The sequence below is a fragment of the Rhodnius prolixus genome, unplaced genomic scaffold, assembly GCF_049639745.1.
Source record: "Rhodnius prolixus isolate KJV_2025 unplaced genomic scaffold, Rpr scaffold_5, whole genome shotgun sequence".
NCBI lineage: Eukaryota > Metazoa > Arthropoda > Insecta > Hemiptera > Reduviidae > Rhodnius > Rhodnius prolixus.
The window spans coordinates 31,279,347-31,293,684 of record NW_027411624.1 but is presented as its reverse complement, the minus strand read 5'-3'; the positions used below and the strand labels follow the sequence as shown (position 1 = coordinate 31,293,684).

At 32.7% G+C, this 14,338-nt stretch overlaps 1 long non-coding RNA gene across 3 annotated transcripts in view; it reads right to left on the bottom strand.

The window, feature by feature from the left end:
- Positions 1–13,746, bottom strand: part of LOC141457803 (uncharacterized) — a 65,503-nt gene extending 51,757 nt beyond the window's left edge. For 2 of the 3 annotated variants that reach the window (XR_012460561.1, XR_012460559.1), the window contains exons 1-3: positions 13,598–13,746; positions 13,302–13,518; positions 13,072–13,117 (exon numbers count right to left, since the gene is read on the bottom strand). This is a non-coding gene — a long non-coding RNA (uncharacterized lncRNA). The remainder of the gene's footprint in view (positions 1–13,071; positions 13,118–13,301; positions 13,519–13,597) is intronic. The other variant, XR_012460560.1, reaches the window with a different exon arrangement.
- Positions 13,747–14,338: the final 592 nt, after the last annotated feature.

Here is a 14,338-nt window from a genome sequence, read left to right as displayed (position 1 = left end):
CACAATTTTTTCTCAACTTATGAATCTGTACTCAAGAAAACTACAGCATACAACTCAGTAAAACAAAGTATGTAAGAGCATAAAATTTCATACGAATAATATGATGTTTACTTAGGGAGTTATAAGGGCCCCATTTCACAGCAAAACCATGACCCAAAAAAATTTCAACTTTCAATATTTTCTCAACTTATGGACCTATACTCAAGAAAACTACAGCATACAACTCAGTAAAAAAAGTGTGTAAGAGCAAAAAATTTCATACGAATAATATGATGTTTACTTTGGGAGTTATAAGGGCCCCATTTCACAGCAAAACCATGACCCAAAAAAATTTCAACTTTCAATATTTTCTCAACTTATGTATCTGTACTCAAGTAAACTATAGCATACAACTCAGTAAAACAAAGTGTGTAAGAGCACTAAATTTCATACAAATAATATGATGTTTACTTAGGGAGTTATAAGGGCCCCATTTCAAAGCAAAACCATGACCCAAAAAAATTTCAACTCTCAGTATCTTCTTAAGTTATGGATCTATACTCAAGGAAACTACAGCATACAACTCAGTAAAACAAAGTGTGTAAGAGCACAAAATTTCATACGAATAATATGATGTTTACTTAGGGGGTTATAAGGGCCCCACTTCACAGTAAAACCATGACGCAAAAAAATTTCAACTTTCAATATTTTCTCAACTAATGAATCTGTACTCAAGAAAACTATAGCATACAACTCAGTAAAACAAAGTGTGTAAGAGCACAAAATTTCATACGAATAGTATGATGTTTACTTAGGGAGTTATAAGGGCCCCATTTCACAGCAAAACCATGACCCAAATAAATTTCAACTTTCAATATTTTCTCAACTAATGAATCTGTACTCAAGAAAACTATAGCATATAACTCAGTAAAACAATGTGTGTAAGAGCACAAAATTTCATACGAATAGTATGATGTTTACTTAGGGAGTTATAAGGGCCCCATTTCACAGCAAAACCATGACCCAAAAAAATTTCAACTTTCAATATTTTATCAACTAATGAATCTGTACTCAAGAAAATTATAGCATACAACTTAGTAAAACAAAGTGTGTAAGAGCACAAAATTTCATACTAATAGTATGATGTTTACTTAGGGAGTTATAAGGGCCCCATTTCAAAGCAAAACCATGACCCAAAAAAATTTCAACTTTCAATATTTTCTCAACTAATGAATCTGTACTCAAGAAAACTATAGCATACAACTCAGTAAAACAAAGTGTGTAAGAGCACAAAATTTCATACGAATAGTATGATGTTTACTTAGGGAGTTATAAGGGCCCCATTTCACAGCAAAACCATGACCCAAAAAAATTTCAACTTTCAATATTTTCTCAACTAATGAATCTGTACTCAAGAAAACTATAGCATACAACTCAGTAAAACAAAGTGTGTAAGAGCACAAAATTTCATACGAATAACATGATGTTTACTTAGGGAGTTATAAGGGCCCCATTTCACAGCAAAACCATGACCCAAAAAAATTTCAACTTTCAATATTTTCTCAACTAATGAATCTGTACTCAAGAAAACTATAGCATACAACTCAGTAAAACAAAGTGTGTAAGAGCACAAAATTTCATACGAATTGTATGATGTTTACTTAGGGAGTTATAAGGGCCCCATTTCACAGTAAAACCATGACCCAAAAAAATTTCAACTTTCAATATTTTCTCAACTAATGAATCTGTACTCAAGAAAACTATAGCATACAACTCAGTAAAACAAAGTGTGTAAGAGCACAAAATTTCATACGTATAACATGATGTTTACTTAGGGAGTTATAAGGGCCCCATTTCACAGCAAAACCATGACCCAAATAAATTTCAACTCTCAATACTTTCTCAAGTTATGAATCTGTACTCAAGAAAACTATAGCATATAACTCAGTGAAACAAAGTGTGTAAGACCGCCAAATTTCATACGAATAATATGATGTTTACTTTGGTAGTTATAAGGGCCCCATTTCACAGGAAAACCATGACCCAAAAAAATTTCAACTCTCAATATCTTCTCAAGTTATGGATCTATACTCAAGAAAACTACAGCATACAACTCAGTAAAACAAAGTGTGTAAGAGCACAAAATTTCATACGAATAATATGATGTTTACTTTGGGAGTTATAAGGGCCCCATTTCACAGCAAAACCATGACCCAAAAAAATTTCAACTTTCAATATTTTCTCAACTAATGAATCTGTACTCAAGAAAACTATAGCATACAACTCAGTAAAACAAAGTGTGTAAGAGCACAAAATTTCATACGTATAACAAGATGTTTACTTAGGGAGTTATAAGGGCCCCATTTCACAGCAAAACCATGACCCAAAAAAATTTCAACTCTCAATATCTTCTCAAGTTATGGATCTATACTCAAGAAAACTACAGCATACAACTCAGTAAAACAAAGTGTGTAAGAGTACAAAATTTCATACGAATATTATTATGTTTACTTAGGAAGTTATAAGAGCCCCATTTCACAGCAAAACCATGACCCAAAAAAATTTCAACTATCAATATTTTCTCAACTTATGTATCTGTACTCAAGTAAACTATAGCATACAACTCAGTAAAACAATGTGTGTAAGAGCACAAAATTTCATACGTATAACATGATGTTTACTTAGGGAGTTATAAGGGCCCCATTTCACAGCAAAACCATGACCCAAATAAATTTCAACTCTCAATACTTTCTCAAGTTATGAATCTGTACTCAAGAAAACTATAGCATACAACTCAGTAAAACAAAGTGTGTAAGAGCACAATATTTCATACGAATAATATGATGTTTACTTTGGGAGTTATAAGGGCCCCATTTCACAGCAAAACCATGACCCAAAAAAATTTCAACTTTCAATATTTTCTCAACTAATGAATCTGTACTCAAGAAAACTATAGCATACAACTCAGTAAAACAAAGTATGTAAGAGCACAAAATTTCATACGTATAACAAGATGTTTACTTAGGGAGTTATAAGGGCCCCATTTCACAGCAAAACCATGACCCAAAAAAATTTCAACTCTCAATATCTTCTCAAGTTATGGATCTATACTCAAGAAAACTACAGCATACAACTCAGTAAAACAAAGTGTGTAAGAGCACAAAATTTCATACGAATAGTATGATGTTTACTTAGGGAGTTATAAGGGCCCCATTTCACAGCAAAACCATGACCCAAATAAATTTCAACTTTCAATATTTTCTTAACTTGTGAATCAGTACTCAAGAAAATTATAGCATACAATTCAGTAAAACAAAGTGTGTAAGAGTACAAAATTTCATACGAATATTATTATGTTTACTTAGGAAGTTATAAGAGCCCCATTTCACAGCAAAACCATGACCCAAAAAAATTTCAACTATCAATATTTTCTCAACTTATGTATCTGTACTCAAGTAAACTATAGCATACAACTCAGTAAAACAAAGTGTGTAAGAGCACAAAATTTCATACGAATAGTATGATGTTTACTTAGGGAGTTATAAGGGCCCCATTTCACAGTAAAACCATGACCCAAAAAAATTTCAACTTTCAATATTTTCTCAACTAATGAATCTGTACTCAAGAAAACTATAGCATACAACTCAGTAAAACAAAGTGTGTAAGAGCACAAAATTTCATACGTATAACATGATGTTTACTTAGGGAGTTATAAGGGCCCCATTTCACAGCAAAACCATGACCCAAATAAATTTCAACTTTCAATATTTTCTCAACTAATGAATCTGTACTCAAGAAAACTATAGCATATAACTCAGTAAAACAATGTGTGTAAGAACACAAAATTTCATACGAATAGTATGATGTTTACTTAGGGGGTTATAAGGGCCCCATTTCACAGCAAAACCATGACCCAAAAAAATTTCAACTTTCAATATTTTCTCAACTAATGAATCTGTACTCAAGAAAACTATAGCATACAACTCAGTAAAACAAAGTGTGTAAGAGCACAAAATTTCATACGAATAGTATGATGATTACTTAGGGAGTTATAAGGGCCCCATTTCACAGCAAAACCATGACCCAAATAAATTTCAACTTTCAATATTTTCTCAACTAATGAATCTGTACTCAAGAAAACTATAGCATATAACTCAGTAAAACAATGTGTGTAAGAGCACAAAATTTCATACGAATAGTATGATGTTTACTTAGGGAGTTATAAAGGCCCCATTTCACAGCAAAACCATGACCCAAAAAAATTTCAACTTTCAATATTTTCTCAACTAATGAATCTGTACTCAAGAAAACTATAGCATACAACTCAGTAAAACAAAGTGTGTAAGAGCACAAAATTTCATACGTATAACAAGATGTTTACTTAGGGAGTTATAAGGGCCCCATTTCACAGCAAAACCATGACCCAAATAAATTTCAACTTTCAATATTTTCTTAACTTGTGAATCAGTACTCAAGAAAATTATAGCATACAATTCAGTAAAACAAAGTGTGTAAGAGTACAAAATTTCATACGAATATTATTATGTTTACTTAGGAAGTTATAAGAGCCCCATTTCACAGCAAAACCATGACCCAAAAAAATTTCAACTTTCAATATTTTCTCAACTAATGAATCTGTACTCAAGAAAACTATAGCATACAACTCAGTAAAACAAAGTGTGTAAGAGCACAAAATTTCATACGTATAACATGATGTTTACTTAGGGAGTTATAAGGGCCCCATTTCACAGCAAAACCATGACCCAAATAAATTTCAACTTTCAATATTTTCTCAACTAATGAATCTGTACTCAAGAAAACTATAGCATATAACTCAGTAAAACAATGTGTGTAAGAGCACAAAATTTCATACGAATAGTATGATGTTTTCTTAGGGGGTTATAAGGGCCCCATTTCACAGCAAAACCATGACCCAAAAAAATTTCAACTTTCAATATTTTCTCAACTAATGAATCTGTACTCAAGAAAACTATAGCATACAACTCAGTAAAACAAAGTGTGTAAGAGCACAAAATTTCATACGAATAGTATGATGTTTACTTAGGGAGTTATAAGGGCCCCATTTCACAGCAAAACCATGACCCAAAAAAATTTCAACATTCAATATTTTCTCAACTAATGAATCTGTACTCAAGAAAACTATAGCATACAACTCAGTAAAACAAAGTGTGTAAGAGCACAAAATTTCATACGAATAGTATGATGTTTACTTAGGGAGTTATAAGGGCCCCATTTCACAGCAAAACCATGACCCAAAAAAATTTCAACATTCAATATTTTCTCAACTAATGAATCTGTACTCAAGAAAACTATAGCATACAACTCAGTAAAACAAAGTGTGTAAGAGCACAAAATTTCATACGAATAGTATGATGTTTACTTAGGGAGTTATAAGGGCCCCATTTCACAGCAAAACCATGACCCAAAAAAATTTCAACTTTCAATATTTTCTCAACTAATGAATCTGTACTCAAGAAAACTATAGCATACAACTCAGTAAAACAAAGTGTGTAAGAGCACAAAATTTCATACGAATAACATGATGTTTACTTAGGGAGTTATAAGGGCCCCATTTCACAGCAAAACCATGACCCAAAAAAATTTCAACTTTCAATATTTTCTCAACTAATGAATCTGTACTCAAGAAAACTATAGCATACAACTCAGTAAAACAAAGTGTGTAAGAGCACAAAATTTCATACGTATAACATGATGTTTACTTAGGGAGTTATAAGGGCCCCATTTCACAGCAAAACCATGACCCAAATAAATTTCAACTCTCAATACTTTCTCAAGTTATGAATCTGTACTCAAGAAAACTATAGCATATAACTCAGTGAAACAAAGTGTGTAAGAGCGCAAAATTTCATACGAATAATATGATGTTTACTTTGGTAGTTATAAGGGCCCCATTTCACAGCAAAACCATGACCCAAAAAAATTTCAACTCTCAATATCTTCTCAAGTTATGGATCTATACTCAAGAAAACTACAGCATACAACTCAGTAAAACAAAGTGTGTAAGAGCACAAAATTTCATACGAATAATATGATGTTTACTTAGGGAGTTATAAGGGCCCCATTTCACAGCAAAACCATGACCCAAAAAAATTTCAACTTTCAATATTTTCTCAACTAATGAATCTGTACTCAAGAAAACTATAGCATACAACTCAGTAAAACAAAGTGTGTAAGAGCACAAAATTTCATACGAATAATATGATGTTTACTTTGGGAGTTATAAGGGCCCCATTTCACAGCAAAACCATGACCCAAAAAAATTTCAACTTTCAATATTTTCTCAACTAATGAATCTGTACTCAAGAAAACTATAGCATACAACTCAGTAAAACAAAGTGTGTAAGAGCACAAAATTTCATACGTATAACATGATGTTTACTTAGGGAGTTATAAGGGCCCCATTTCACAGCAAAACCATGACCCAAATAAATTTCAACTCTCAATACTTTCTCAAGTTATGAATCTGTACTCAAGAAAACTATAGCATATAACTCAGTGAAACAAAGTGTGTAAGAGCGCAAAATTTCATACGAATAATATGATGTTTACTTTGGTAGTTATAAGGGCCCCATTTCACAGCAAAACCATGACCCAAAAAAATTTCAACTCTCAATATCTTCTCAAGTTATGGATCTATACTCAAGAAAACTACAGCATACAACTCAGTAAAACAAAGTGTGTAAGAGCACAAAATTTCATACGAATAATATGATGTTTACTTAGGGAGTTATAAGGGCCCCATTTCACAGCAAAACCATGACCCAAAAAAAATTTCAACTTTCAATATTTTCTCAACTAATGAATCTGTACTCAAGAAAACTATAGCATACAACTCAGTAAAACAAAGTGTGTAAGAGCACAAAATTTCATACGAATAATATGATGTTTACTTTGGGAGTTATAAGGGCCCCATTTCACAGCAAAAGCATGACCCAAAAAAATTTCAACTTTCAATATTTTCTCAACTAATGAATCTGTACTCAAGAAAACTATAGCATACAACTCAGTAAAACAAAGTGTGTAAGAGCACAAAATTTCATACGTATAACATGATGTTTACTTAGGGAGTTATAAGGGCCCCATTTCACAGCAAAACCATGACCCAAATAAATTTCAACTCTCAATACTTTTTCAAGTTATGAATCTGTACTCAAGAAAACTATAGCATATAACTCAGTAAAACAAAGTGTGTAAGAGCACAAAATTTCATACGAATAATATGATGTTTACTTTGGTAGTTATAAGGGCCCCATTTCACAGCAAAACCATGACCCAAAAAAATTTCAACTCTCAATATCTTCTCAAGTTATGGATCTATACTCAAGAAAACTACAGCATACAACTCAGTAAAACAAAGTGTGTAAGAGCACAAAATTTCATACGAATAATATGATGTTTACTTAGGGAGTTATAAGGGCCCCATTTCACAGCAAAACTATGACCCAAAAAAAGTTCAGCTATTTAGTGATATTAGAACTGGGTAAGACCTTTATCGTTACACTCATGGTACAAACCAAAGAGAAATTAGAATCTATCAACTAGTTTGGCCTCAAAAAATGGATTTTCTGGGTTAGTGGTAACGGCTATAGGCTATTACTAAATGGCACAACAAGTACTGAAGTTTTACCTTTATACTTATTATGGAAAAAATATTCTGAAACTTAATACCAATTTTTAAACCTTTTTTTGACGTACTTCCGACTATTCATTCCCCTTTAGACTTGGAATTTTGAAATAATTACAGTTTGCTCTTAATTTAGCGAGTGGATAATATTGTTCAAACACTCTTCCTCAATAACAAGAACCTCACCAACCTCCGTCAAACATCAAAGCCCTAGAGGAAATGAAACAGATAATGACAGAAAATATTTCCGCTCTATTTCTGCATTCAACACTTATAACTAGTAAAACCCTGTCAAGCACATATGACCGTCAGACTGTTTAGAAACATGAAACTAACAAGGGCCCGACGGCCACAAATTATCAGAAAACTTAAAACTAAGTAGCAGATCAACTGAGGAGGTTACAATTCTGCGGAAACACTAGCCCCACTGTATCCGGTCTGTGCCACTGTCACTTTGACCAAATGAGACACCCACTTGTTCGTGTCTGTCTAGTTTGTGCTAATTGTAAAGGTCATCCCGGACTTCCGTTACATGAGTGCTGCATCCGTTCGGGCCTTCTTTTAGTTTTAATTAGTTACAGCCAAAATTTTACTAATAATTTTTAAAGATCAAAAAATTAGTTGTCTCGTGTGAAAAACTCTCTAACTTGCCCTTAATTTACATACCAAATAAAAGGTATTTTAAAACTATTTAGCGCCAAAAAAAAAAGAGTATTTTTATTGTTAAAAAACCCAAAATTTATTTGGTAAAATGACATCTCGTAATCAATTTCTTGAACTTAGAAATTTCGCTTTACGTAATTAATTTATATTAATATTTTGCTGCTAATGAAGCCTGTTATTAACCTTAAATGACGCTTTGCAGCGAAGCGCAACATCTCTCTTAATTACTGCCTTAAAAAGTATATTCCTAGAAAAAGTATCTCAAATTAAAAAACAGCTGATAGTCCAGGTATAGTAGTTGAATTAAAGTTGATCGTCGAAAAACGGCAAGAAAAAGCGAAATGTTGAAAAAACATTTCACTTTGACAATTTTTGCCACTTTTCCTAAAAAAGATATTATTTCCAAATTTTTCTTTATGATGAAAATAATAGAGAGCTACGTTTGTTCAATGAGCGTACGAAGTTGAAAGGAAATCGTAAGAACTGTTTTCTAGAAAATTGTAAAAAAACTGAAAAATGGGTTCAGTGAAGTCGCACTTTTAACTGATTTTGTCCAATAGCTAACTACAAAGTGGTAATATTTCACCATTTAGAAATATCATTTTAAGTTATTCAACCCCCACACTAGACTTAAAAAAACGGAACTAAACAGACGCTATCGACTACTTACAAGATCCTTAGACGGCAGATCGAAACTCTCTCTGGACAACAAAAAGACTGATTTATACTTCTATTTTGAAATCCATATGGACGTATGGAATACAGCTGTGGGGTTCAACCAAACGCTCCAATCTCCAAAGGATTCAATCTCTTCAATCTAAAATACTTCGAACTACCGTAAACGCTCCATTTTGAGTTTCCAACCTGCTCTATTCACACTGACCTTAACATTCCTTTTATCACCGAAGTCGCTGAAAACACGAGACAGAAAACTCCACTTCAGCCTGCAATCTCATATAAATCCTCTAGCTCAAAAACTTTATTCTAGAACTCTTCCTGATAACTCGGACTAGACGTCTTAAGAGACAGTGGCCTCGTGATCTCCTCTCAAGTGAAGAGAGTGACTAACCATATAATGTTTTGGAGTTTTACCACTGAGTAACTTCTCCACTCGTTACTTATCATTTGTTACTCGGTTATCACTGTTACTTATGGCGCTAACGCGCTCAATTGTAGCACAAACGAAAAAGAAAAAGTTATTTCAACCAATCATTTACACACAGAAAGACAGATCGTAGGTTTCTGGATACATGCCAACCTCCAAGTGTGTTCTCTCGCTAAATTACAAGTCTATGAGCTGTAGAGGCTCCAAGGAAGAGAAAATCAAAGAGTAACGCACAATAATTTTTTTTTTTGTAATTTATTTAAATTAAAAAGAAAACCAACATCAAGCCTTTACCAAATAGAAATCGACTTTTGAAATTAATAGTTGCAGTTGATAAAAAATGGGTCAATAAAGTTGAACTAACGTTGGAGCAATAATTCAAAGTGATTGAAGCCGGTTCTTAGAATATATTAAATGCATTCAAATTATAGATTATTAACGAATATTAATTTATTGCATTTCTTTTTTTAATGCGTTTTAAGATAATGATCTTAGTAACTAATTGAAAAATTTAATTCTGAAATGTTAACCAACTCTTATTTAAAACAAAGTTAAAGTTCAATAATGATTAGCACATTTTAGAGGGGGTAACTTCCGTTAAAAGCCCTATTTCAATATTATTTACGATCCTGTGCCTTATAGATATAGTTATTATAAAGAAGAGTTAAATGGCTCTAAACTTTTATTCGAATAATTTTTGGAGGAAAATTAAGTTATGGGCATTTTGGGGGAAAGATGGGGGATAAGATGAAAGTGGTCATTTCTGGGTAATATTTAGTTTTAGAATCTGGATTAGTGAACATTAACATTAGCTTCGGATATTCTTACAATAATCAGAGCTGGAATTGATTAAATTTGGTGTAGAGGTTTGGTCTGTGTCAGCAAGTTTAGTGTGAGAAGGAATCATTTGTGGATTAGTTGGATTCCCAAGATTTCTACCCACTTATTATGGATTAAATTCTGAAATCGATTGGAGATACAATAAGCATGAGCGCTGTGTCGCATAAAATCAACGAAATTATCCAACACTGCATACTTTACCAAATTTTCAATGAAATACATATGTTTTGGAATTCGGATTTAAAATATATATATATCTGTAAGAAATTTGAAAGTTGTAGTAAGAAAAGGTCGTTAGAGTGTCCTTCCTAGATTTCTGTTTCATTTCGAAATTAAATATAGTCACTACGAAACAAATAGACAGTCACTATTGATATAAAATAGTCACAATAGAAAGATATGGAACCGGTTCCTAAAAAATTTAGGATGCCAAAACTGGCTATAGAATAGTCACAATAGAAAGATAGTCACTATAGATGTAGATATAGAATAATTCCAATAGAAAGATAGTCACTATAGATATACATATAGAACAGTCACAATAGATAGTCATTATCATTATTATTTAAACTTATCATTATTATTTAACTATATAGTTATAGACAGTGATGACATTCTACAGGTTCGCGCGAACCGTTTTTTTTTTTAAATTATGAAACCTTAGGGAACCGGCTATTAAAAAATAAATGCATTACTCTGACTTCAGTTTTGAATCGTGCGCTAAAGACCTGCAGTGTGGCAACTGTAGACTGCCTATGTCCGGGGGCCGTACAAAATTGCAACCGCGCCGTAATCTGTGTCGCAATAGTGTACCACAATAGTGAAAAAAAAAAATTGGTATTTTTAATGCAAAGTGGGGCTAGGTAAGTGATTTGTTTTCATTCTTAAAAAAACAAAGAATTGGTTCTCCTAGATATCACTTGACTTTATGGAACCGGTTCCTAAAAAATTTAGAATGTCAACAGTGGCTATAGAATAGTCACAATAGATATAGAATAATTCCAATAGAAAGATAGTCACTATAGATATACATATAGAACAGTCACAATAGATAGTCATTATCATTATTATTTAAAAGTCACTTCCCTGGAAACGAATAGCTTTATATCTCCTTGGAAACAGAGCTTCTCAGTTTAGAAATTTTAAAAAATAAAAAAAAAGAAATATCAGCTGCATTAAAATAAATTCATTAGTAATTTTAGAGGGAAGGGATTAGCTATGCGGTTAGCGTACTGGACTCCCACGCGAAGGTCCCGGGTTCGAATCCAGCTGCTGACCCTTAGATTTTTCTCTTCCTAGGAGCTTCTTACAGCTCACTCTCTGGTGAAGGACAGTATTGTCTGTAACGAGAGAACACTGTCCGGAGGCCGGCAGTGCACTGAAAAAAGCTCCGGGCGCCAATAACCTTAGATGTTGACGCGCCTGAAATCATAACTTTACTGCAAAAAAATACAGTCCCTTCAATCAAAAATAATTCATCAGATTACGAATTCTCCATTTTATGTCTCAAGACACTACTCTCCAAAACAATCTCAAGATCTTATTTGTAACTAAAGAATCTAAATCTAAATTTGACTCTCTTCCGCACAAATCCTCTTGTTAAAAAAAAAATCTAGCCTCCACAACGATTCCAGATCGTCTTCCACGTTGAATGAAACGCTGTTGTCCACTTGATCATCTCCAGGAACTCTAGCGAAAGTGTTGCCAGTGGGCAGCTTCTCTCTTCTAGATGATCCAATCTTGAAGACTTTTGTACCATATTCAATGATTTCATTTTATTTTATTTTGTAAATTGTGATTAACAACTAAAACTATAAAAAGTAAAAGGAATGATGCTATCACAGCAGTGAACTCAAAGATCTGTAAAGTGTAAAGGAGACAACGTTACATTTATTTAACTGTATAGGTGGACATCTAAACTACACATGTACCTACAACATAGATTCATCTAATAACAAACAAAATTGTAAAACATCTGGTGAACTACTGTTCACCCACAGTGAACAACATACAATACAAGTTTTGCCAACTTGATTTTATTGTCAAAGAGTGTGCTCTTGGTAAAAGATGACCAACACTGTGTTGTTACCTATTGTCCATGAAGATGGCCTATATTAAGAAAGTGAAAAATCTCCCACTGAGATGGAGACACCTTCTTAAAAAAAAGAAGTAAACTATAACAGTATTACTACCTCACTAGCATTCACCAACAATAGAGTATGGTGGACAATATCAAGCACAAAAATACAAAATATATACATCACATGGGTGGTCTTAAAATACATTGTTTTCATAAAAACAGATGTCCCAACATTCTATTAAAGGGAAGGTTTTCATTGGAAGTGGTTAAAAACTGTCACTACTGGTCTAGTTTCCATAGTTTGTGGGTGTCACTTCTTCTTTAAAAATAATATATTTATTCTTTACAAAGGGGAAAAAACACTAGTGGCTAGCACTGTGGAGAGTTCAACACATGGACATGAACAGAATATTGTAACAATTGTAATGGTTATATGTTTACCAAAAGAAAATAAGCCTTGCAGAATGGTTAACACTAAGCAAACAAACGGGGGACAATGGTTTCTGGCCATCACTTGCTGCAAATTCTCTATTAGTGTCTCTATAATCAGAGTTTCTCGGATATATTTTGAAAAGACCTAAACACCTGTTTATTTTACTTAAGAATGATCAAATATTTTAGCAGTTCATTGAACAACTTGATTAACTCCATAAAACAAAAAAAAATGAAGAAATGCGACGAAATAATGTACATTGTTTTTAAACATTCTATTTATAATACAAATTCAAATAAACTTACCGTTATCATTCAGTGTCTACTACTGCATTTGAGTTGAAAATGACTTCTGAAATAAATTATTTATTATTTAATGGCCACTAAAATTTTGGTCGTTTAATGCTGTTGAATCATTATTATTGTCGGAAATTTAATATAAATATAAAAAAGCTATGACTGAACCAAGTGTTATTACTCTTAAATTTAAGATAGTCCAAAAAAATGGAGTTCATCAATTTGTGCAGTGGACTTACCTTAAAAATATATATTATCTCACAAAACATTTCATAACAAATTAAATCTTTCTCCAATATTAACTTCCAATTCTGGTAAATAACAAAACTTAAAAAAAAACTTATCATTCAACTTGCAATTCATCTACATCGAAGTTAACAATTGTAGGATCTTATAAATTGCACTGTTTTGGGCAACAACAACACGGGGGAAGGTTTTATGGAACATTTAGGTTTCCTACACAATGGAACATAACGTCAAACTTTTAAAAGCTAACAGTTCGAATGAAAATTAAAAAAAAAATAGGTATACCTACTTGGAGATTTTTTCTTTCTTTAATTTAATCAGCGGGTGGTAAAACAGACCAACAGACTTATGTTGGTAAAATATATTGTAGTGAATGCTTAGTATTGAATACATCTTCTTGGCAGGTAATGTGGCAAAAGTTAAATCTGTAACTAGACGATCTCTAACACGTGACTTGTCAAATCAATGGACAGATGTTTGTTAAAACTGTCAGCTACAGAAACAGTTAAAAACAAAAAATTTATGTTTCCAAATTTAAACGTTTGTTGTTAAATTTAGTTTCATTACAATATTTGATACAAGTTGTCACTTTTTTTAAATTTATTTTTGCATCACTAATCTTTGTTTTCAAAGAACGTACAATAATTCTTAAAAGTTAGTGACAATAACAATGCTACCTTTAGATGTATGTAAATTTGTTTCATTCTGAAAAATAATCCTTATATTTCTTGTGTTCAAATATTTGATTTTATTTTCATTATTACCATCTTTCCAGTCACTTACTTGACTGACACGACATTTTAGAGTGAAGGTAGGAACTATTCTTTCTCCATTCAGCCATGCTGACGCTGGAGTTCCGCCAAGGCAGCATACTTAGGCCCCATTCTGTACACAATCTACTCCTCAGACATACCTACTCATCCTCAAACTACGAGGGTCGTTTGAAAAGTCCGTGCAAAGTCAGAGAGATAGCACCACTGGCGCGTATCGAGGTTATGTTTAGTTAGTAGCATCTCTTGGAAGAACACAC